Genomic DNA, 26,477 nt, shown 5'->3' with positions numbered 1-26,477 from the left:
AGCTACCTCACACTCCCCTCAGCCAACCAAGGGATCACTGGGACAAGCCCTGAAAGCAAGAGCAGCACTTCCTCTGTCTGAAAGGGGAAGGCTTCATCACTGTCATACTTAAAAGATAAGCTTCATTTGTATGGCCTACTCATCTACCTTCCAACAAACCCATCCTTAGAAGGGCAAGGCACGTAGCTTATTTAATAATCCCTATACTGATTCTTCTAACAAAATAATCTGAGAGGCTGAGCAAGAGCTATTTTTTGACTCCAGGATTTATGTGCTGTTCAGAACTCACAGGAAATCCTGAAGCAGTGGGATGTTCGGGAATCAGCTTCAATTCATCCTGAACCTCCTGAGTGAAAAAAGCAAGCTCAAGTTTCCAAAAAAATGTTAGCAGAAGGGATCCCAAGTAGTAGTTCAATGGAAACATAGAAGGAGAAAACCTTAGTGAGGTTGGTAGTGCAACAAATCCCATCATACACTAGCACTGTAATAAGTAATCAATAAGGCTACACACTGCTATGTGGCATTACAAATAAGTGAAATCAGAAGGATTAGGCTGAATGCATGTTGAAAATACAAACTGCATGCTTACAGGCAATGCAGCTGATAGGAGAAGCCTTAAAAGGAAGATGAGGCCATCAACAAATACTAAAAGAGGAAATGCAGCATGACAAAGAACAAGATCAAGCAGGCCTGCAGCAGAAAGATCTTAAAGGCCCAACTTCAGCTGTGAAATCATAGTTATTCACTCATTACTGGCAATTTCTTTTTCCCTTTTCTGCATTTCATACAGATAGAAGCTCATTTCTACCTCTAAGCAGTTCCACACATTGCAGCCACTGAAATAATAAATATCATCCACCATTACAGTACTACAAACCAGTAGTCTGGCTGCACACCTCCTTCCTTTCACAACTGCATCTGTGCCCAAGGATTTCAAGTGAAATTTTCCAATTTATTGAATTTGAATTCATTAATCCTCCACAACTTGCAATGGAATGCATCACACCTTGAGTCAAGCAAATTATAGCCCAGTGTATCACTTTAAATGCTTACACCTGCTGTCAAACAGCTTGTGTGTATAACACGCCACATGCTCAAAGGATGACTCTTAGGAACTTACAGTTTCTTTATGGTCAGCATTACAGTAAGGAGCAGGGAGAGCCACTGAAGAGCACCACAATGACGTGGTTACGTTAACTATTGCTTTGTGTTATTGCTGTATCAGCATCGTATCTCCCTGAGAGGAGAGAGAAGCAATGTTACATCTGCATCTATAGAACATGCTCTTATATCAGACACCGCTACTGAAAAACAACCCTTTTTTACACACGTAAAACAAGTATAGTTTTAACTTAAAGAGATGTTTCTACAAAAGATTTTCCACAGCTGTCTTCCTTGTTAATGAAGGAAAAAGTTGGCAGTGCATTTGTTGTACACAACAGCCCCTGTAAACAAGTCAAAAACTGTAAAGATACCTGCAGATATAACACAACCAGACCCACAAACTACCTGTAGCATGGAGAAGGTCTTCCATCAGTCAGTAGGCTCTCCATTCCATTACCAAGTCTAACCACTCCTGACCCTGCTCACCTATCTGACTAGTTCAAAGGTGGTCTTACAACTAGAGAATAGAAAACAGAATGCCTACATGGCCAGCATACAGAACAGACAGGTTAAAAAGCCAGCTAAACTCACTTTACTCCCTTACTCCCATAAAGCTGCCAATCTTAACCCAATGGGATTTACCCTCAGTTGGCCCTCAGGTAATGACCTCCTGTTGTAGTAGAGCACAATCTCCTCCACCTCCTTGTTCTTCCTTCCCTCCTCCCTCTCAGCCCATGCAGTAAAAAAAAAAAAATAATAATAAAAATAAATCTTTCTGTTCCTCCTGCAAGCATGTGTTTATCTCTTTATTTTTAAATGTTATGGCTTCCCAACATCTGTCTCTGTGTGGCATAATCTTACTGATGAAATATTTCATGTTTTCCTTGAGCCCTTGTCAATATGTCTCTGTGTTATCAGCTTAGCAGATGGAGACACAGAAGGAATAACCTCAGCTTACCTGGGTGATTTCTTGGTAAGTACATACTTATGTACTCCGGGACAAGAATCACAGCAATTTCAGTAATGCAATGTGATTTCTCTCTGTAGCAGACTATATTCTCTCCTTGTATGTCAAGTATGCTTATTTCTCCATAATTTTCCCCTTGAATTCTCTAAGTTCTCACTGAACAGCAGCACTTCCAACTTCATTTCATACAAGTTGGAAAAAAAAAAAAACTCAGGGCAACAAGGCCACTGGGAAAGCCAGTGGCATAGTGGGGAAAGAAAGACTGTTTTTCCATACTACATCATATTGTTACTTTAAAAATACATTGTCCTCAGCCAGACAACTACTTCAATGTCCTTTTTCACTAGAGAAACTGACTGGCATGCTCTTGCTCTCCATTACATTAACCACTGAACAAATTGCATCATCTGAAATAATGGCAGTCCTGTGACTAGACCATTGTACGCTATTATAAATACTATATAAATACTACCATTGACATCTCGAACCAGGACCTCCTGCCTCATGCATTAGATGTGCAAAAGTATATTTGTGCTCGGAGGAAGATGCTTGGTTACTTGGATATTTACAGATGACCTGAAACACAAGAAGAAAGTGCAGGAAATTCCTCCTTTGCTTTTTAGAGGATGCTACACTGGTTCGTTAGTTAAGCAGGCTTGCATGTTAAATTTCCTCACACACATTTGAGAAACCTCAGCTTAAATACTGAAACAATTCATTGCAAACCATATTTAAAATTCTTCAGCTGTTACTAGGAAACAATTTCACAAACCCAGAGACAGATCTCTGAGAGAAAAAAAAAAAAAAAAAAAAAAAAAACACACTCTCCATTCCGTCAGCAATCACAAAACAATAATAACCAAGCAAAACACCAAACCACCACTTTCCCCTAACTGTAGTTTCATACTCATGGGGTTCTTCTCTTCCCAATTTAAAAACTCCTGGTGTATGTATGGAGGCTTCATACAAAGAGGCTTCCATAGGACTTCTCCTTATCAACAAGTTCAGTCTCCAGAAGCCCTTCAGATTGTGTCAATCCTCCAACATAACACTTGATCCTGATTACAGATATCTGACAAGAAAAGGACCCAAGACTAACTCTCCTTTCTTTACCATTTCTCCTTCACTACAGCACAGAAATACTGCTCTGCCCCCAAAGAAAAAAGTACGCAATAATCTCTGAAAAAATAATTATGACCGTTATTGAATGACTAGAAAGATAGTTAACAACCCTAGGCAAAGCCTTTGGTCGTTAAGGCTCTTAGTCACCTGAAGAGGTTTTGGCCAAGTCACCATCCAGTCAGTCATACTGGATGATTGGTCTTTGACTTGCACTCATCATAGTAATAAAATATAAGTCAAGTGGAATTGAGAAGGTACATCTGGCAAGTGTAACAGCCATCTTATCTGCAACCACCCACCACCTTTATACTATGTCCTCTTTAAGCCACGCCTGCAAGCAAAGGGAGATCAAAGCAGGAGCAAATGCAAAGAGGAGAGTAGCCATAGCATTGCCTGGGAGACACGTTTCTTTAAGAAAGAAACACTGCTAAGGAGTTTGGTAGCACTACCAAGGAATTACAGTAACTGTAGAATAAGGGAGAATTGAGCCCAATTTATTGAATAGGTCAGCATAACACATTAGAGAATTATTACTGAACTGAATGGCTTGCTTTTTAGTGTGGGGGAGGTTTTTTTTTTATTTATTTGGTTTATAATCCTATCTGAATAAAGGTAAACACATAGGGATTATAAATGAAATAAATCTGAAGCAGAATAGAATGGGGGTGGTAGAAAAAAAATCTCAAGAGGGTCAGGAGATAATGAAGATTATACCTCAATATTGGGATTATGATGTTAGTTCTTTATTTCAATAAAACTGGATAGAGATCTTTTATATCAGGGACAGAGCTTAGCTGTAAGGACAAAGTAATCTTCTGGGAATTATGCATACAGGCTCGACATCATTTTTATTGGATGGCTGATGAACTGGAAAACTCCAGGATAGCCTGGTTTTAATTTGTAATCTTAATTTTCATATAAATCGGTACAGTTGGAGGAAGGGGGGCAGATGTAGAGGGAATCTGATGCTGTGCTAATATTGCAGCATTAAGACAGCACATGCATTAAGGCTACAACTGTAACTCATCTAGTATCTGATCCTGTCTTTTTGTCTATCCATCTGTCTCCCATCTTTGCATCTATCTATTGTTTCAAAAAAACCCTCAGCCACCCCAGAGCAGAAAGGAAAACTTTTGCGTAGTACTGTATATATCGAGAACCACCTACAAATATCAAGCTGCTCATCAGGATGAGTCCTGTGTTTTATGATCAACTTCATCTTGACCTATTGGTTTGAAAAAAGAACGGGATCATGTATACATGATTTTAAAAATAGGGTCATCCAAACATAGGTCCTAAATCTTATTTTGGCACCTGGACAGTACAGTTACACCAGTGAAAAAGAATCTGGCTCCCACACACAGCATTTAGTCTGATTTCATTCTCTAATTCACTAAAAGTCATGCCAACTGTGCTTTTGGCCTATAGAGCTTCTTACTGTTATCTCTACCATCTCCCTTTTAGTATGGGGAGGGAATTTTATATTTTAAACATGGATGCAAGGTGGAATTGAGCAGTGCCTTGATGAAAGAAAAGCATATTGGGCCTTCAGAATGGTTTTGTCATATGGGATTCATGTGCATGAAGAATAGCAAAGAGTTGTTTAAAGAAGAAACAGTCCCAAACTGCACAATCAACAGATGTGAGTAATCACTCCTAGTTGACATATTTTAATCAGTAATTCTCCCCTGAATAAGAAGAGGATAGAAAGGGCCATCCTCATGCTGTCCTTCATGATCAGTAACAGAACATGCAGCACTGATGGAACAGCTGCTTTCATAAAGGGGCAATGATGGAAAAAGCTCCCAGAATTCCTTCACAGCAAGATTTCCAAGGGGAAAATTGAAATGCCACAGAGATATATGCGAATGTCCTGCAATCCTAGCCTTTAAAACATGAACTATTATATTGGTGGTGAGAGAGAGAAGAAAAAAATGCAAACTTTTCATTCCATTTTTCAAAATATACAGCTATTGTAAAACACAGAATGGGCAAAGCTTTTTTTTTTTTTTAATCTGCCTGATACCAAACTAGCTAAAGGGAATGACAGAAGAGAATCTGATCCATTCATACAATCAAGTGTAAACTTATTTTACTTACCTGACATGCCTTAAATCTATTTCTACTTCTGCTATTGTTTCTGAGAAGGCTCTGTGAGTGGCTGGCAGAAACGCTGCACAAGCTTATGAAAAAGCTCATTTCTTCCCCTGATTCTCTCCCTTTCCATCCCAACCACATCCACTGCCCCCAGTTCTTTCCTCACCTCAGCCCTCCACTCTGGGACAGCCAACAGGTTGCTGGGAAGACTGAGCATGAGCAGCATTCACAGCAGCACAGTGAATCATCAGTAAATCTGGACAGGCTACTGAAAACCATGCCAGATCATAGCTCTTTATCCTCTATTTTGATGAACTGCCATGCAATGACATCTTACTTTGGACTTTCAAAAATCCTCCAAGTTCTCAACAAGACCACCCAGGAGAATTAAGCAGTTGTGCACAGATATTTTGGCTGAAAGTTAAACAGAGGAAAGAGAGGAGGGGCTGGGGAGAGATTAGGATCAAATGATCAATTAATATAATGGCAGAAGATTAACAAGGAAGTGCCCCAAGATGCTAAAACCAAAGTTATTTACAGTTGTTAGCCATGATTTAGAAAACAAGCTGAGAAATGAGGTGATGACCTGTACAGATAATACCAAATCATTTGGATTAGTAAAATCTAGAGAAGACTAAGGAACATAGAAAAGATAAATAAGAGATGGAAAAATTTCAGCAATAAAATAGAAAGGCAATGACCATTAGAACAAATAATGGGAACAGTCCCATGCCAAGTTCTAAGCACAGACTGCTGCAAATGTGAAAAGCCAGTCTGCTATTTAGGACAGCCAGATAAAATACCTGCTATTGCAAGAGGCAATCTTATCAGTACTGATAAAAGAGAAGTATAGGTATAGAAGCCATACCATAGTGTGGCTCCACATACGACCACTGCAATTGCAAGTTTGCTGCAAAGGGCTCGGATCACCTTTTTCTTGTAGTTATACCACCAGTCATTTACCACGGGGATAAACAAAAAACAAAAAACAACAACAAAGAGACCAAATAAATTGAATGTGGTGGGTTTTTTTGTTTGTTTGTTTTTTGTTTTTTTTTGTTTGTTTGTTTGTTTTTTGTTTTTTTACAGAAGAAAGATTACACTCAGTAAAACCGAAAGGGAACCCTATTAAAATTCAAGCTCAAAATATCTTTTCATACTTTCTATTGTTCATCCTTCAAGCTCATTCTACTCAACATTGTTGTTTTTGGAAATGAAATTAGGACAATTGCACATTATTACTCTATCAGTTGCCATCAGCAAGACAATGTTTACGAATACCTTTGTATATACCATCATGCACCCAAGATACTTGTGCTTTTTATTACTCATCTTCTATCAGTCCATTCTGAGATCCTTTATTTCCTTTGGAATATTCATTGTGCTTATCATCAGCAAGATGGTACAGGACTGCCACATAACTCAGCACAATATTCTTATCCTTCTGCTGTATTACTTCATGAAGGCACACAGTATATGAAACCTTGGAGGCATTCATTTTTTCACCTTGCTGTATACAGATGGATCCATGGATCATTGGTGATGTTAAATCAACAAGTCAAAAAGCACACCTTTAAAGAACGACTTAGGCTTGCTAAGAAAACTAACTCCTGGCAGTGCTGTTAGTGCTTGAACTCACCAGCCCATCACATTTTGTCAGCTGTAACCAGCATCTGAAATACATTCTCAGCAACATCCAAGATTTTGGGCACATCCTTCAGCAAGACAACAAATCAAACACCAGCATAAAGCCCAGGAGCATGTCCTTGGGGACTAATGGTACACCAGCTGGAGAATTACAGTGCCTTCTCTGGGTTGCATGAACTCCTCTTGCAATCAGGAAGTTTTTCCTCAGCTTCATGAAACTGTCCAGAAATTGTCTAAGGAGAAAGAGGCCTTTCATTTCTACAGTTCTGGAAATATACTGCAAGGGTTGCAAGAATCCACATAAGCAAACATTAATGCATGTCATCTATGGTGCTGAGTTAGAAGTCCATGGGCAGCCCCCTTGACATAAGCTGAGAGCTGCTTGGTGTCCTTTAAAACTGCAAGACTTCAGAGCACGTATGCACAGTACTCTGCAAATATGGAAGTCTTCTCCTTGGCCAATTCTTCTAGGGATTTCAACCATTCAGAAAACACAAAAACCAAGAGGGCTCAAAGCCACCAGAGTAAGACACCAAGACAGGAAAAACAGTTGAATGCAAGCAGAGAAGCCACCCACAGTCATGCCTCACAAACACTGGTTGTTTTGTCTGATTAAGCTCAGTGAAGTTTCCATATAAGAATGAGACACACTGGTGCCACATAAAGTGCATACCACAAAACTCTCATCACACCAGCTACTCATTTTTACCTTTTTTGCTAGCCAACCAACTGCACTGACCACAATTCACTGAAAAGAGACATATGAGCAATGAGGCCACTTTGCACAGGCATGAAACAATCCTCATCTCTATACTTGCTTTCAAGCAAACTATCACTATTAACAGAAGGTGGAGGACAAACACGGTTGAATGCAGACTGGCAAGCTGCCATACTGTCACAGAGCACACCAATACAAAGGACAACTTCCTGACAATTCTGAACACCAAAAAAAAAAAAAAAAAAAAAAAAAAGAGGAGCTTAAATGAATTTCTTTACAGTGCTTCCAGTGCAATATTAGGTAAAAAGCTTGATCAATTTTGTGTTCCCATGCTACAAACAATGATAACATCCTTTTTTAAGTCTCTACTTATATTTCTGCCAACACTGTCTTTCTTGTTGCTTCTGCAGAGTTCAGTTCACGGTACAGAGCCTTCTACAGACTTCATTAGACTTAAGCAGTGTCTCAAGTCAGCAACAACCAAGAAATTGCAAATGAACACTTCTCTTGCCAAATCTGTGACACTGCATGATTTGCTACCCATGATTAACAGCATAGAACAAGTATGGATACCTCAAAGGTTTCATCTCTCTTTTTCTAGCTACTATATCCTTCTGCCATGGAATCATAATACGCCACATCGTCTCACAAAAGCAGTCCAAATTACAGAGCCCTGCTAGCTGTCTCTTCCTGGTATTATTTCCTGTTAAGTTCCCATCAAGAGCAAGTTGAAGCAACTAAAAGCTCCTTTGGGTTCCAGCTGTCATCTTCTCTCCTTCTGCCATCCTTTCTTGCAATTCAGGCTTGTTCATTCCAAATGCGCTTAGTTAAAAGCTTTTCTTTTGGCTCTCAAGGCAAAGACTTGAGTACTAAGTAGCTTTCCCACTGTTCCTCCCTAATCTTCCTATTTATCAACCTGGAGATTCCTCAGCTTTGCTAATCTTTCTTGAGAGCACATAATACTGATACTGATTTCCCTAAACAAGAAGCTAAACTGCTTCATTATTGCCATTTGGAAATTCTGTACTTATTTTGCATACAGAGTTCCAGCTTAGCCAGGACTACATCATTTGATACATCACATCGCTGCAAGATGACCATCAACGTCCATTCTCTTCTTACATATTTCATGGGACCTTTTTTCCCCACAACATGGAAAAAATCCCTCCTATTTCCCTTGACAGTTGGACTCTCAGAGATCTTTTCCAACTTTAATGATTCTATGATTCGGCTTTCACAAGTAGAACATACGTATAAGATGATATATACATACTATACAGCATATCTGTGTTCTTGAAGTAGTCCTTCTACCTAAGTGTATTTCAAACTACAATCTCAACTGTCCTGCAAGCCAAGCCAGTCAATCATCCTCCCATCTTGACCCCCAGAGAACTTTTCAGTGGTACCCAATAGGGCCCCTTCTCACATCTGCTCTTTACGTGTGGTTTAAGAACTGAATTTCCTCAATCTTTGCACTAAAGTGAAAAAAAATGAAGTGGCCTGCAAGAATTCAGCTCTTTTTGGTATTATTTGCTGAACATGATGAAAATCAGGCCTTTACCAAGAGTTTCCTATTCCATATCGGATATGGTTAAACTCGAGGCAGCTGATTCCCTCCCCCCCAACAAAACTACATATACATATTGATTCAGAACTGTTGCCTTATGATATTCCAAGAGAATCAGTAAGAATCTATTTGCTGTCATGCATTTAGTTTGTTTGAAAGGAAACTTCCTTTCTGAATAGAACTCGTGCACTATGAATCAGAAATAATAATAAATACCTTTTTTATTTCCTAATTTCGCTGCTCTGTTAGCATACTGCCAGGGAAATAACTTCTTTTTTTCATTCTTCCAAAGCAAGGAGAAGCACACACAGATAGGAGACTTTAAACACCAACCCAATCTCCATACAGGATCTTTTTAATCAAAAAAATCACAGGTTAATCCTAGATTTTAAAATACAATAATCATAGAACATCTTATAAACTATAGTCATTCCAGAACTGGACATGAAAATATCTAATCCTGTAAAACTACAGAGATTTCTGATCAAAGTATAGCAGGTAAATCAAACCTGAAATGAAAGGATTAGGAAAGGTTGCTGTAATATTCTTTTCTGTTAAGTAAGATAGAAGCAGATTTCTCTGAATCTTGCTTTGTAATTCCCATCTGGAAAAGCAGCATTGAGGGAATGAATAGGTTTGAAGAATGTCTTTTTTATGACATCTGTAAAGTAAAATACAGCAATCAGAGCTCATCATAATCCTTCATCCAGCTGCAGGTACTTCACAGACTATCACAGTAGCACTGATCAAAAAACAATATTTGGGATAGCTGAACTGATTTAGTAAAGTTGTGCTCTTCCCTTAAAACAATACTAATGCACATCACTGCACACTGACATAATCACCCGAGGCACTTTGTGGATCAGTACCAGAATATTAACAGGTTGCTACTCTGAGATGTCCAAAGGCACAATACCACTTCCTCATCTTTTTCACGGGGAGGGATGCTTATTTAGGAAACACTGACATGAAGCCATCTCATTTCGCTAGCTTGCACTGCAAAGTAAAGAAATCCATGGGAACAGGTTCCAGATAAAAGCTAGAAAGCCACCTACCTACCTTTAAAGCATCAAAGGAATAGAAAATCTTAAGGTTTTATTCTTTCAGAAGATGAATACTCCTCCCCACCAAAGCCAAAACAACACCTTTTAGTCCCTTCATCTGGATCTGGAGCATCCAGCTTTGCTTCATCCATATTTTCACCGCACCACACTCCAAGAAGTGTGAAACACTTATTCTAGATAAATCTTTAACTGCATCTCTATATCCTATCACCATTTTGAGTATGTCCTTTAAATCTCCGTATTTCAATCAAGGCCTTAGCTGGTACCACTGGGTAACATTTGTACTTGTATTCCTGCATTCAGCAACTACTTCTGAATTTTACCACTATCCCACGCTTCAATACCACAGCTCTCCCTTAAAGCCACAAAACAACCTTCTTATAACATATTAATTATTGTTCTGGCACCCAAACTTACCCTTAAAACCAATTAAAGAAAGAAATGTCTATGGAACGTTATCACGTTTTCTACCTTATCTTTAATTATTTCTCTACTTTCCCTCATTTCTGGGGGTGGGGAGAAGAAGAATTGACCCACGCAACCAGTGAGAATGGCCCAGTGAGTCAAGAAAAGAAAAAGTAGCCTACTGCTCTGCTATCAAGTAAATATGACCCCCTTTTCAGCTGCCTTTTGGAAAGATTTTCATCCATGCTAATACTTCTGAACTTCCATACTACAGTTTTAGAACTGATGAGATTCATTCTGTGCCAAGAACAACCCAGGAATTTTTAAACAAGGAAATACTCTTCCAACCTTGTGCAAACTAAGAAACAATGCACTACCATCATAGTGGAAGATAAACAGTCAAAGATAAATTAAGATGTACATAAGCTTGAATTTCCAAAGATACCAATACAGCAACAGATCAGTGCTGCATTATCAATATGAGATGAGCATATTCACCAAGTTCTGCACAGCTATGCAAATCCCAGGGTTGCCACAGTGGTTTATCCATTGGGAATATCACAGTGCTTGGCACTGTTCCTCCCTCTCACCCATGAGCTCTGCTTCCTCAAGTCATGTAATTGAAATAAAACATTCCCGCTCCATATTTTAACATTTAACATTCCCAGATGTCTGAAGTTCTGGTAAGGGCTACACATCAGCTTCTAAATTCTTCTGATGCAAATTTTTTTTTTTTTTTAAATAATGATGCTTAAGGAATTATTTACAGTTGCACATAAAGTTACAAGAAATACATATAACACCATGTGATTCCTGCACAGATATTACTGGAAAAAAACTAATCAGCTAGTCTCTGACTAAACACAGTGGAAGGAAGGGATGCCATTCAGAGGCACCTCAACAGACCTGAAAGGTGGACACAGGTGAATCAAATGAGGTTCAACATATCAAATTCAAGGTTTGGCACTTGGGCCAAAAGAAACCCAGGCATCTATACAGACTGGAAGGAGCAGTCCTTGAGAGTAGTCCCACAGAGAAAAGCCTGGGAGTCCTAGTGGATGAAAAACTTAACGTGAGCCACCAGTGTGCTCTTGCAGCTTGGAAAGCAAATGATATCCTGGGCTCCATCAGAAGAGAGTGGCCAGGATGGACAGGGAGGTGACCGTCCCTCTCTACTCTGCCCTTGTGAGGCCCCATCTGGAGTACTGTGTCCAGGTCTGGAGCCCCCAGCATAAGAAAGACAGGGAGCTGTTGGAGAGGGTCCAGAGGAGGGCCACAAAGACGATCTGAGGGCTGGAGCACCTCCCCGACAAGGACAGGCTGAGTTAGCTGGGCTTGTTCAGCCTGGAGAAGAGAAGGCTGCGGGGTGACCTCATTGCAGCCTTTCAGTACCTAAAGGAGCGGAGTCAACTCTTTGAAAGGGTAGATAACTGCAGGACAAAGGGAAATGGTTTTAAGTTGAAGGAGGGAAGATTTAGGTTGGATATCAGGAGGGATGCCACCGTGAGAGCAGTGAGATGCTGGAACAGGCTGCCCAGAGAGGTTGTGAATGTCCCAACCCTGGAGGTGCTCAAGGCCAGGTTGGGTGAAGCCCTGGGAGCCTGGTTTAGTAGTAAATGTGGAGGTTGGTGGCCCTACCTGTGGCAGAGGGGTGGTTGGAGATTCATGATCCTTTAGGTCCCTTCTAACCCAGGCCATTCTGTTACTCTGTAAACAAGTCCTGAGAAACAGAGATTCACGGAACTGACTTGGAAAAGTTACACAGACTTCTCCTCCAAGGAAAGAAAGGCACCTTTTAAAGCCATCTCTCAAGTCATCTCTGAGCAACAAAACCTAAACTCCTATACATTTATTAAATGCTCAGGCACTTAAGTCAATTACAGAATTTGGCCTCAGAAATCTAAGGTAAAGATTGCTACGGAAAAAAACAGTGTCTCATACTAGCAGGACAACTGTTACTAAGAAATCACAGATTCTCCAGGGGTATTTGCAAGGACCTCACCAGTTACCATCCAAGGCTTTTCACCAAATGTTAAGCTTTATATACAAACACCTGTTGAAGTGCAGGAGAGTTCAACCTCATGTATCATTCACAACCTGACATCATCTTCACCAACCAGAGCTGATTGAACAGCTGTGAGGAATAGTCCACTTGAGCACAAATAGCCATATTCTGGCAATGGTCACAACGCCAACCTGTTTGCATTATTCATACCCTCCAGAGCCTAACACAGTTGCTGATTTGCAGTAGTTGCTGGACAGAAGTTACGTCACATGATTTATGCTGGTAAAAAATCTTTACTAACTCATGCCTCATAAATTTGATCACTTAATAATTTAGCGTTAAATTTCTTATTCTAATGAAAAGAGTTAACATGATTATTATTAATCCCATTTTAGTTGATTTAAAGTTATGTCATTATGCTAAAACATTCTATTTAATTTTTAATATTCCAACTCAAAATTAATCTTTTAAGTCTTCAATTTCAGCCATACTATTACACAGTACTGTAGCACCTATCACAAGCAAATTCTCTACAGTGCCCTTGATAACGGGGATTCCTAAAGGCCACACATCTCAGTCTGCAGACCACATGTTATAATGCTCATCCAGTCAAGCATCTGAAACTCTTCACATGAAACTACAAGCTAGCCCCTAATTCTAAAGAAAACAGTTAAAATACACAATGGGCATTCAGAAACATCGAGTCTGCAGTATTTGGAGAAGGAACGGAACACCTCCCAAGTTCTATACTTGCTTTTACCATTACAGAAAAACAAATAAACCCATGTTTGCTTCTTCCCTTGCATGTGGATTTGCACAGCCACTCAGCACATGAAAACAAGCTAGATAAGCCTTTTTTTTTCCCCTTTGAACTAGCAGGTGATGCAGCCATTGCCTATCATAGTTTATCCAGAACTGTCACATCCTGCCACTGCATGTGCCTTCTCTTCTACAGGGAGAGAGGTACACTGGTCCTGTCCTACCAGTGTAAAAACAGGAAACTCAAGTGCAACCAAATCAACATTTTCACCTCAGCTGTGGGCAAGCCCCTGAAATCTAGACATACTCACTCTGCTGAGGCATCTGGTGGACATGCAGTTTAACCAGAACAAGCTGAATAGGAGAGCTGTAGGATTCCATCATGTCTTAGTCTTGACTTACAGCTCCAGAAGATCCACCAATTCAAGGCTGCTCAAAAATCAAGTCACATGTGGATTGGCAGGGAAGTAAGAAGTGCCTTCTTCCTCTTTACAGAGAAAAAAGCAAATTTCTCCTACTTTTTCCAAAAAAAGGAAGCAAACACAGGTACGAGCTAGTTCTATTGCACTTCACCTCTTGTTCTTCACAGCTCAGTACTAATCATCAGTCCATAATGCGGTGTAGAATTGCCAGCCCCATTCTGATGATGTAGTTATTTCCAATTGGCACTTGGGAGCAGTGAAGATGGGAGGCATTACTCATCGCCAAGAGTACAGATGTTTCTAATTGCTTTCCATTACCAAGAATAACAGCTGTTTACATCTATCAGCAAATAATTCACAAGAGCTCCAGACTATTAAGATAACACACCCCACCTGGTCACCATCACAAGTTGTCAAGGCCAAGGTAGTGGCTGCCAGAATCCCCTTCTGCATCTCTGTTCATCAAATGACAGCATGTGTCACCTTCAGATATCCTTATGCTACCCCACAAGCCCTGGCTTCTTGGTGGCCTAACAGATCAAACGGACATATGGATTCTTCATGGCTTTGCAGTAAATGTTTCATGGTTATACCACAGCCAAGGGCAAGTGACAAAAGGAGCAAGGGACTAGCAAATAACCCAACAAAAAAGAAAATCCTCACTTAATAAACTAGCTAGCAAAAAAGGCACGTCCTCTCTGCTCTGCAGCCACACACAGAATAATCTTTAAGACACATAAAGTAGCTGATGAGATGATTAATTTTTCCAGTTCTCTTGTGCTTTGCACAGAGATCAGGTAACAAGCCTGCAGAGAAAAGGCAGCAAGGAACTGAGTTGTTCTCTTCACTGAATCAAATTACTTATTATTATCTAGGCTGGTGCAGGCACAGGTTGTTGCAAGCAGCCACTGACTCTCACTTTCCCCACATCAACCAGTTCAGACTGGCAGTGCTGCAGCAGCATGGCTGTCCTTTTAGCAGCACTTCACAGCTCAGGGTCAAGGTCTGTTGCAAGGGCTCCCCACCACTTGGGAGGTACAAATAGATAAGCAGCCAATTAAAAATTAATAATCAGAAAACAGACTGCATGACACCCTACAAGTGACTGATATCTAACGAGTTCATCAGTATTAACCATTTCCTGACAATTAAAGCTGCGTATTTATTTGCCTTACTGTGATCTACGTGTTCACTTGTCTGTAAACAGGAAAACTGGTGACAAATTTGAACAGATTACCGTCCTAGAGTCTGAGCCAATTTGACTGGCTTAATGAGATAGAGAGAGACAAAAAAGTGAGGTCTCCATCAATTATTACAGTCTGTGCGTAAAGCCTTCCTCCATCTCTAGTAAATTGTTTCTGATGAATAATATCGCTTTAACTCTCCACAAACTTGCACATACCTTCATGCACAGAAATACACCTCTTCCCTCTTCATGCCAATTACACCAAAAAACATCATCAAAACACAAAATACCAACTCTCCCACTCTTTTCCCAAAGTTTATTCATTTGTAGGAAAGGACTGGCCCAGGGTTCTCACTGGAACAAACAGGAGGATCTGCCTTCGGGTCCTCAGAAAGCAACTAAGAAACCCAATCTAAAAGGAAAGCACAGAGCAGAAAAGGGAAGAAAACCAAAAAGCAGAGTTTACAGGCTGCCAACATACATGCCCACAGAAGACGGGTTAACTCTCCTTTGGTTAGTCCACTGACATCAAGGCTCCTATTCAGCAACTCTTCTGCAAATTCCTTTATATGCAGTGACCACAAGTAAGAATTTATTAGAATTCCTCCCTAATTTTCCTATCACCCAGACTTGTCTAGCTATTGTTGTTCTCATCATCATTTCCACTATTTCAGGGCAGTGCCTCCTGCCCAGGGATCCCTGCCAACAAGAGCAGAATGCCATTATGAGAGGAGGCTGCTGTGAGCTGCTACCATCACAGGGAATTTATCACTGCAAGCCATGATCATAATGGACTCCTTCACCAAATGACTTTGGATGCGCAGGGCTTTGGCAGCAGGTCTGCCATCCTCATACAATTATTAAACTGAATGCCCATGTAATAGGAGCAGGGGATGGGGACTTCACATCAGTGCAGGCGGTCTCTCAGAAACCCTGCATGCAGAAGCAAAAGAATTCACTCCAAGAGTCCAGACTGCTCGACAGGCGGGCAGGAAAAAAAAAAAAAAAAAAAAAAATGAAACTCCAGAGCTTTGCTAACTCCAGCAACCCGGGTGGGATGCTAATATTGAGTGATTTTGGCTAGGATAATGAGCTTGGCCAGGAGGAAAAAAAAGTCAAGATAGAGAAGCATTATTTGCAAACTTTTGATGTCCCGACTTTATACTGTCTCCCCTATCAATATATAAACTTGATTACTAAGCACACAGAGACTTTTGCAAGTACCTATTTCCCAATCAGATAACTAGGTACCTGATTTTCCAAAGCATACAGCATCTGAAAAGTTTCAGCACTCAAAAAGAGGCTTTTTCCCAAGGTTGGTCTTACAACCACGCTGGGCAAGGATAGAAGAGAAAGCCTTGTATTTGGTGCAAGCAGAACTAAACCCACCACAAGCCCTGTTAATCAATTACTGAAGATATACACAGGATCACAAAGGGTATGACATACAATAGCTGGTCACTGCCTAATCTCTGTGCTCCCCTGGGAACTGCTGCCAGTTGGTGATCAGATTAGCTTTTTCACTTGCCGTTATCTATGCAGCATGTTTTGTGTGCCTTGCTTTTCTTGCTTTTCTCTTCACCTTGTTTGTTTCTGTATAAAAATATATCTCTATTACGCATTTGTCTCTTTCTCCATCTTACAGTTTCCACTGTACCTCTCCACTCTGCTCCAGCTCATGTCAAAACTCTCCACTTCCATCTGGAAAGAACCAGCAGCGTTCTCAAGACCTCCAGTAGGCACATCACCACTCCTCAGTGTTGAATCTTCGTGCTAGCTACTATTTCACTGCATGCAGCAGCTACTAGAATCATCAGACCATCAAGAAGTTCCAACCCGTATTTTAAAAAAAATCAACAAGTTAGCCAATCTCCTGGTGTTAGTTTCTTAAATGCTTGAAAACCTGAAGATTAAAGAACTTAAAAAAAAAAAAAAAAAAAAAAAAAAACTCCAAATGCTGCATTTTACATTTTCTTCCCAGTTCTTATTAGCCAGCCTAAGCACTTTGACAGTGCAAAGCTCCCAGTGCATGCTTGAGGCTGCCACCTACTGCAAGTGCTGGGAAAGCAGAAGGCTGAGAGTACACGTGTTTAAGAACAAAAACCAGTAATTAGGAACCTTGCAGAGGAATTACACCTGAGACTAATGCTTCCATAGGCTTCTTTGCCTTCTCTGGTGAAAGCCAAATCGTACTGGTAACAGGAGCTACGCAAGTCAGTCAAAGACTCCATCTATCTATAAGGAAATATTAATTTACCCTTATGTTTTTTTGACTTGAGCAGACAATGCTATTGTTGATGTGTGGAAGATGGATAGATAAACCTAAAACATTGAGTCCTGAAAGATGCCAGCACAACCTGAAACCATTAATCTTTCTGAAGTGAATACACTCTAATAGCGTGCCCAGGCATATGCCATTCATCAAATCACATCCATCCATCACACTGCACCAGACACAGTTTGGCAGAGCTGCCATGATTAGTGGATGACAATGCACCTCTGAAGCTGTGCAAGGTAGCTTCTCTAGGGAATTATTTATGATTGGCTTGAAAAAGAGAAGCTGAAACCTCTTATAACCACTACTGATTTTTTATAAAGACATCAGGAAGAAAATATCCTTCTTAATATCCTGCTTGCTTATTTTGTCAAAAATTGAAGTAGGCCATTTACGGTGAGTTTTATTATCCATTTTTCTTTTTCTGAATGGAGTACCCTAGGGAGATGCCACCAGGATAAATGGTTCTGCTTTCAGGTAGACATTGCAGTTATCATGGCACCCAAATCAGCATCCCTATGCCTGATGGCAAAAAAAAGCTCCTGTCACAATGGGCACTCAACACAGAGCACAGAAAGTAAAATCTCCTGATAAAAGATGTACAGCTGCAGATAAAAGGAAGAAAAAGGGGTGGGGATAGAAAACATGGCACTGTTTTTTGCCTACTGTAACAGCTCCCTTTAAGAAGGAAAACAAGCGCTAGCCTCCAAGCAAGATTTTCATAGTATCAAGCGTGCCTCATATCCAAGAAATTAACATGGCTCATTGCAAGTATAACAGCAATGATAGATCATCATACAACTCATTTGGCTACCACTTATTACAGAGCTCCAAGCACTGAAGCTGCTGCTGCATGTTCCAATAACACCTGACATGAGTTCTGTGCACAAAAGTGAATGTGAAAATAGCTAGCAGAACCAGTACAACACAACAGAATGGATCCCATACAGATTTCAGAATACATCCTCCAGGCTCATGAACATGGAGAGACAGTGTTACCATCTAAAAAAATGACTCCATGATGCAGCAGGTAGACTGAACTCAGTAACAAGAAATCCTCCTGTACTACAAAGAGAAGCCACTGAAATACTGTGTTGCCTGCAGTGATTTCAGGTGCATTTCATGTTTTTCCAGCTTATCTCATCCTCTTGGGTGAGATCGACTGGGGAAAATCTTCTTAATTCTAAAGCAATTCAAGGTCAAACTGAAGAGTAACACCATTTCATCTTACACATCAAGCTGACTTGTAAGTGAGGATACTCAGAATATTACTGACATACAAGGAGCCCTAGGCTGATTTAGAAGGCCTTTCTGCCCTGAGCACCACCAAGAACATCTTACACCAAAGCAAAGCACCTTCCATCCTTTCCAGCATGGCCTTATAGCACAGCAGGGCCTTTCAGGTTTCTTTTATCCCCCAACAAGTCTGTTTTTCCCCTTCTACCCATTTTAAATGGGAAGATCTCCAAGCAATATACCTATTGTATGAAGGAACAGCATAGTCCTCCACTCCATTTAAGCTATTAGAATAAAACAGTACAGAGTTGAAAGTGTTTGAAGATTTCTAACACCAAGTAAAATGACAGGAAAGATCACCTATAAGTGAAGGCTGAACCTGTATTCATGTTGTCACTTGAAAAAAGGAAACCAATGACCCAACACAGAACTTTAAAACAGAGAAGTTAATTTTGCTATTTCACATCTACTGCAACAACGGGAGAAACAAAAACCTGACACGTTCCTCCAATTAAAAGCTGCATTTTCCCATAGTGTGGTGTAGCTAACCAGCAGCACAGCTGCTCCTTTCTCTCCCTCACCCCCATACAAGTTTTCTGTTTAACAACACTTGATTGCTATGTGTAGCCAAAATAGCTTCTGAAAAAAGATTTCCATGCAAACACAGCACACACCGTAGCTCTGCTGTCCTTTTGTTATTTATTTTTTTAAAGGAACAAAGGGAACACATTCAGACAGAAGAATTTTACTCTCAAAGAGAGCTCCCTCACTGCAGGCCAGCAGCTAACCAGCAGCTTGGCCTTGAGCAAGCTACCTATCAGAAATCAAACAGTTCTTACCTGTCTCCTCATTAATTATCTGGTCCTGGACCTGGCCAGAGACAACTCATAGGGCCACAGGTGACCACTCTGAAAAAAAAGAAACACAGCTGGCATTAGGGTCACTTCAGGTTTTAAAAGAAGTCTGTCTTTCCTTTATAAAGATAACGGCTTAGCAAGCTAATGGCTTTAAGCTGTGCCATGGGAGGTTCAGGTTGGATGTTAGGAAAAAGTTACTCTTAGAAAAAGTAGTGAGGCATTGGCACAGGCCAGAGAGGTGTGGGAGTCACTGTCCCTGGAGGTGTTCAAGAACCAAAGAGATGTGGCACACAGGGACATGGTCAGTGAACATGGTGAGGATGAGTTGGTGGTTAGACTAGATGATCTTAGAGGGTTTTCCAACCTTCATGGTTCTATGATAACAAATTCATGCCTTTTAATTATGCTATTCCTCAACCCAGTATCAATGACATCAAGTTTCAGCCCAAGCAGAAAACATTATCCTCAGTTTCTGAGCTGGAAAAAGATGCTACTGAGGTGCTCCTGTAAATTCTTAATTGTGGCTGTTTGGCAGCTTTTCTGCATATTTTTCAACCTCAAGGTAAGCTAAAAAAGACAAGCCCTGGTGCTCTCCCCAAGCAGAGACTGAAATCCATCCACTTCCCAGTGCCTACCATTCTTTGTTCCCAGCTCTACAAAAATGCAGCCCAACTAATGGGAGCGCAATATGCAAGATGCCAGAGCATCGCTGTGATTTACAGTATGTCTAATGAGCAAATCCAATGAAGAGGTTTGTTGTCTACCATAAAACCAGATGGATGTAAGCAGTGATTAGAAGCAATTAACTCCGTGCAGCACTAAATAACTTTCCATCATTAACGTGGTGTTTTTTTTCCCCACCCCATTAGAGGTACACAGGAAAATATATAATGTAAGGCAGGCTCCATAGGAACTTTATATATTCATATGCACAGGTATGGTAAAGGATAAGAGAGAGGGGAAGAAAAAAAGAAAAACCAAGATAGAATGAGTTCATAGTGAAGAAACAAACATAACCGAACAGCTGGGCCCTCCAAAAGCATCTCTGCCACAGGTAACAGCCTTCATCTGAGACAAGCTTTTCTTTTACTCATCCTGATGTCACAACTGCCACCAACACTGCAGAAAGAAGCCACTGCTTGCAATAACCTTTGACGTATCACATAGTCATCACAAAGAGAGCTAGAAGGTCTTAAAATCAGTGGTGGAATAGTTGACTAGATCCAGTTAAATTAACACAAGGACATAGCCTAAGGCATTTGAGTTTTAAGTGTTACCAATTTATTGCCAATTTATGAGAACACAGTGCTTCCCAACTACAGCACAGCTTTCAGCCCTATAATACCACAATGTGATGGAAAACACAGCAATAACAGCAGGACGGCAAAGTCCTAAGCTACAGCAAATGAGAACAAGCCCAAATGCAGCAGCTATGGATACAAAAACAAAACAAGAAAGTTTCCTTACCTTTGGAAAGACTCAAGTAGATAGAGACCTCCAGTAAGATACCCTTGCCTCCACTGCCAACCCTTAAATGATGTCTGGGAAGGGGTGGATCCTGACTCCATCCCTTCCAGTCACTTTGGTGGATTGCACGCATCTGTGTTCCCCCCGTTGGCCCTCCCTTCCCACCAGGTGCTCAATCACTTGTTCAAGCTGTGACTCAGCATTTCCACTACAAACCCTTATTTTAAGGTCCGCAATCCACGTGCAGGCCAGCCTCTTTTTCACAATACATAGAAAAGCAGTGAGACCCCTTTCTGTGTGGCACTGCAGATGACACAAGTTTGTTCAAAAAGCAATTGGCCACTTAAGTGGCAATTCAGGATAGCTAGAGCTATTAACAAGGACCATTACCCCCGGCTGGGAAAACCCCAACTTGCAGGTGGCGACAACAGGGGTTAAATATACTTGAAGGACCAGCCAGTATTTCCATTTCTTCCACTTTAACAAGGACTGGAGACACCTGTGCTCTTACCCCTGCTGCAATCAATTGCACCATGCTGACTTGTGTAAGAAAACTAGAGAGAGGAAAGCAGTTAATCAAGTATTGTTGCTAGTCAGCGTTTGTTCCAGGGCTAGAGCACTTCTGCAAAAACTCAGGTTACAAGTTCGTTACCTTTCCCTCCCCTCCCTCCCCCCTCAAATCATCATCATTGGGACTGCTGACTGCATCAGCCCTGGGCTTCAGCAGAGACAAGGCTGGCATCAATGACCACTATCAACCTGTTACTCAATTCTCCTTACAAGGGTAAGCGCTTTAGGGAATTATCTGCAAAAAAAAGCAGAACTGGTCTATTGAAAACACTTCTACATGTGGCTCAGGGCATTGGTCTCTAAATAGACTTTCTAAAGCATTCTTCACTGATATATGCCTGTCTTCTGTCCAAGTTAGCAAACACTAACCCAACAGAAATACCTTCAGCTACATGTACTGTGAGAAAATACCCCATCCCACATCAATCCCACACCGTGGGCTCGTTAGCCAGCATTTCCAATGGTGAGGACGAGAATTAAGATCAATGCCCTTATTCCTTTCCATTGCTTTGGCATAAGAGTTTTCAGACTCTGTAGCAGCTTCTTTATTGAGAACGTAAAGTCTGCTTGAACATAAAATCAGACACTCTACAATATACTGTTGAGATCCACTTGGATAGAACAAAGCCTCTTCAAAAGAGTTGCTCACAAAAAAAAAAAACAAAAACAAAAACAAAAAAACTGGACAGTCATATGACTTGTACCTGATTGTTAAAACTACACACGCAATGAAATTCTCTACTCAGAGCATTCTTTCCAGTATTACCAGCCCACCATACGCTTAGAGTTTCCTGAAAATGAAGGATGCTTTGTTGAAACTGACACAAGAACACAAGAAGCAGTAAAGATAATAGCTCTACTTTTTGGATCATATTATAAGCTACCCTATGAGAAAACATTTTTGTTCCCCGTTTTCAACATGAATAAAATTTGCACGCATCACCACCTACCTTCTCTACCTACACACTTCCCACTGGGAAACAGTAAACAATAGGATCTTCTTTAGACAAGAGCATAAGGTCTTAGGTGACCTTAGATGTGCGTATACCATCCCCTGACTTGCTCCCCTTCCTGACTGAGCAATTCTAATTGCTTCAGCCTCCCTTTCTATCCCAGACCTTCATCCACTTGTTTAACATTGTCTTGGTACAGCAAATAAAAGCTTCTCATGGAGGAATGCAGTTGACTAGGTAACAGCAGTAAACAGACAGTCTCATAAAGATGACTGATAGAGCTAATAGGAAGACTACCTGGAGTGCTGTCTTACAAGTGCTGCTCAGTACATGGATTTCTACACAACCCCAGGATTCTCTGTCTCTTCTCTTCAAAAATAAAGGCAAGGGGTGGGGGATGGCATGGAGCAAAAAGCTGGCGTGTGGCGGTTTGAAATGAGCAAGATGTTAACTAATTTTACTTTTAATCTTCCCTTTTGCTGCAAAGTGAGCCATTCAGGCATCACATCTTCTGCATTTTCCTTGCCTCTTTCAGAGAAGCATATTGGGGCAGAACTTGCCAGCTGTCTGCCTCCTTCGCCTTCTGCTACCATTATCCTGAGGTACCACCCCACCTTCTGGCCCTACAGCTTGGAGGGGGGGGTGGAGGGGGGGTAAGGAGGGATGAAGAGAGGGAGGGAGGATGGAGAACACACACTTATTCTTACAACACATCACAAGGGAGAAAAGAAAAATATATACAATAATTAACCTAGATAAAAACTCAGTTACAGCATAGATGGAGAGAGAGGAATTTTCCAAGTAGCCCCCATCCACATGCACATACCCACAAATGGCAATAGCCCTGTACTGCAGTTTTTACTATCACTTGCCTTACAACTTCATAAAATCTTTGCCATTAAGCACTCCATTCAGAAATAAAGAGCAGCCACCTCTTCTCCCCCCCACCTAGATAATGCTTTCTGTTGCTAACACTCAGCCAAATCAGTTGAGTCAGGTTTGGAATGACTGCCATTTCACAGCTTGCAGGCTCCACGTACATACAGCATCCTGGAAATCAAAGCCCTAATGCCTCATGCTGTCTGTGTGTAGGTGTAGCTGTTTGCAAAATATGCAGCATATAGAATGGAAGTGTGGCAACAGCTCTACATTTACAGATGGATCTAAGTGATGTGGAGTGTGAGCGCATCATGTATCAGTTCTACCTATTCTCATCTACAACAAATGATTAAAAAAAAAAAAAAGAGCAAAAACTAATCAAGTGATTTATCATTCAAGATCATTTCTATTTAACCACCTTCTTAATTATTCCTCTTTGTTTTGCAAGAGCTGTTTTGTTTGTATTTTTGTGTGTGTGCTTTCTGTTGTTTTTATTTTTTTAACAAAACCATTGCAAGTGCTGTGCAGCCAAACTATTTTAGCTGCTTAAGAACTATGAGGAAATTGCATTCATATCAACAGCACATTACACAGCGTCACGCTATATAAAGAGGTATAGTTTTTTGTTGAACAGAAGTAGAACAAAACCAAACCACGTTACCTGAAAGATGAGATTGTACACCACCAGATGCCTCGAGCACAGATCCAAAGCTTACTAGTACAATTTGTGTTCCTTCCCCTAGCTCCATTTGCTCATTTGCTTTCTGGTATCAATTACAAGTAGTAGCATGATACAGTAAGTGGAGGATTCTCCATTAATTTCATTAAAGTTCAAGCAAAAGCATAGACTTTGTCTTTTGGGGTCGTTGCGATCATTCTCATCTAATTTAGGAAGCCCCATCCCAGCCAGCTTCTCCTGTGCGTTTTGCTCAGCTGGAGGCACCAAGAGGTCATTAGGGGCCCATCCAAATTAACGAGCTACTCACACGTGTGAGTGCGCTGCATTGTTTAGCTAAGCGCCCTGCAAATTCATGAACTGAGCTGTAGGGTAGACCTGTCACAACTTGCCTCTTCAACCTAGTCGAAAATTTACCCACAAATTCAGGAACGAGATCCAAGTTGAGACAAGCGAAAAACACATCTTCACAAATACAGGGTAAGGTACTGATAGATGTTCGTGTTAAACTCTCATCAAACCTAGGAAGCTCTTCACACGCTGGTGTAATTCCATTCCCTTTTGAAGAAGTGGAGGCTTGGATATGCAGTTCTGAAGTTGTTTGAGAGATAAATAAGAAATAAGACACCTCTGTGACCATACCACAATCACCTAGCAGGTTCAAAACAGTCTTTTCTACAGACAAATCCCAAATGAACAGAATGTCTGACACTTCCCCTCAGGACAATGATTCTGTGGGGCTGATAAATCCCAGGAGAAAAACAAACAAACCAAGACTACTGAAGACCTATCCCCACTGTTTCTCTCAGTTCATAACAAAAACAACAAATCACCAGTCCTGTAGCGCAGGCTCCCAGAAGAAGCAGCTCAGCTTACTTCTCAGGGTTTCACAACAAGCACTTCCAAACACACAGTTAGCTCCATGACAAGCCAGTCTCATCATTTCTGATGATTTCCAGACAGTCCCCAGCACAACAATGCTGATGCAGCTCTGCTTGCACAGTATCACCTTAGCAAAAATACCCCTCACATTTCTGGACCTGTGACCACTCCACAGCACTGAACAGCAAAGTGCTTTTATAGTCAAGAGAAAAAACTGCTCAAAATGAAGCAGAAATCCCTGTATGCAGTTTTTCTCAGGATGGTAAATTGTATTAATTTATTAGTCTACTAATATGGCTTGTACCTCTGGAGTGCTTACACTGAGCAACATATTCTGCCAATAAACTGTAAGCAACTATCAAGAAAAGCCACAGGCCATTGAAACCCCTTTAGACACAATAAAATAAATAAATATATAAACAAAATACATTGCATCTTTTCACCAGATTTGTATAAGCCCTCTCCTACCAGAGAGATACACCCCTCACTCCACAGTCACGCCTTATGCATGTCAGTGCTTTGAGCAGCGCACACATTCAAGACCAGCTGTTTGCAAGAATGGAGCACAGGATGAGCAAAATGTCATCAAAACTCCCTGACAAACGCTTTGAGAGCTCACTGAGAATTGCAGCCACTGCCATCAAACAGGACTGAGCTAGTTTCCCAGAAACAAGGACTGGTTTTCTGATTTATTGATCTCTTTTTCATATGTTTTAATTTTAAAAAAATAAAACATTAAAAATTAAAATAAGTTTTGTTACGTATATACATTAACTGTATTACATATTTTATTGTGTATTTTCTGAGGGCTGCTCTGAAAGTAATTCTTCTTATTTATGATGTTGGCCCACCATATCAGAGGCGGATGCTGGTGGTACAGCAATAGAGGCTGAATCTTCCCACCGACATTCCATTTCATTCTGTTGCCATGTGACAGACGGCAGTAAAGGGGCAGTCTGACAAACTGGTGTCTAATGTAGAAGTGCATATGAAGCAAAGGTGTGTCACTGAGTTCCTCCATGAGAAGAAAATGGCACTCACTGACATTATCAATGCTTGCTGAACATTGATGAAGACCAAACAGTGGCTGTGAGCACAGGAAGACAGTGGGTTGTGTGTTTGAGAAGTGGATCCACTGGTGCAGATGTTTACAAGTTCAGCACACATGCTCTTATTCACTGGTGGTGAAAATGCAGAGCTAATTATGCTGATTACATTGAAAATTGGTGTTTTGTAGCTAAGAAGTTGCTCTGTCAGTTTTACTGTGCTCGCTGTACCTATTGCAGTTTCCATGCAAATAAATAGGAGGCATTACTTATAGCAGCCCAGGACAATTCCTCTTCACTCAGTGTGATCCAGACAAGCCTAAAGGTTAGACACACATTCTGTACAGAATACACCTTTCCATCTTTGTTCATATATAGGAAGCTGCATACATTCCAGTGGTGCTGAAGGAAAATCTTAACATCTGAGACCTACAATGCTGCATCAGGCAAAGCCACTGGAGTCAGACATGCAGGTGCAAGGAAGCCAGGCTTCACTGCCTGCTATGGCCACAGCTGGTCAGCTAGCAGAGAGAGCAGTGATGAAGAAATACAACTGCGGTATCTGGATCAAGT

At 40.8% G+C, this 26,477-nt stretch overlaps 1 long non-coding RNA gene across 1 annotated transcript in view; it reads right to left on the bottom strand.

Annotated features, from left to right (window-relative positions):
* The window catches only part of LOC125691769 (uncharacterized), a 226,102-nt gene extending 205,136 nt beyond the window's left edge, over window positions 1–20,966 (bottom strand). Inside the window, exons 1-2 of the long non-coding RNA XR_007376240.1 lie at window positions 20,899–20,966; window positions 19,414–19,482 (exon numbers count right to left, since the gene is read on the bottom strand). This is a non-coding gene — a long non-coding RNA (uncharacterized LOC125691769). The remainder of the gene's footprint in view (window positions 1–19,413; window positions 19,483–20,898) is intronic.
* Window positions 20,967–26,477: the final 5,511 nt, after the last annotated feature.

This window comes from Lagopus muta, chromosome 4 (genome assembly GCF_023343835.1).
Source record: "Lagopus muta isolate bLagMut1 chromosome 4, bLagMut1 primary, whole genome shotgun sequence".
NCBI lineage: Eukaryota > Metazoa > Chordata > Aves > Galliformes > Phasianidae > Lagopus > Lagopus muta.
Note: the sequence above shows the minus strand (reverse complement) of the source record. Positions and strands in the feature narration are given on the sequence as shown.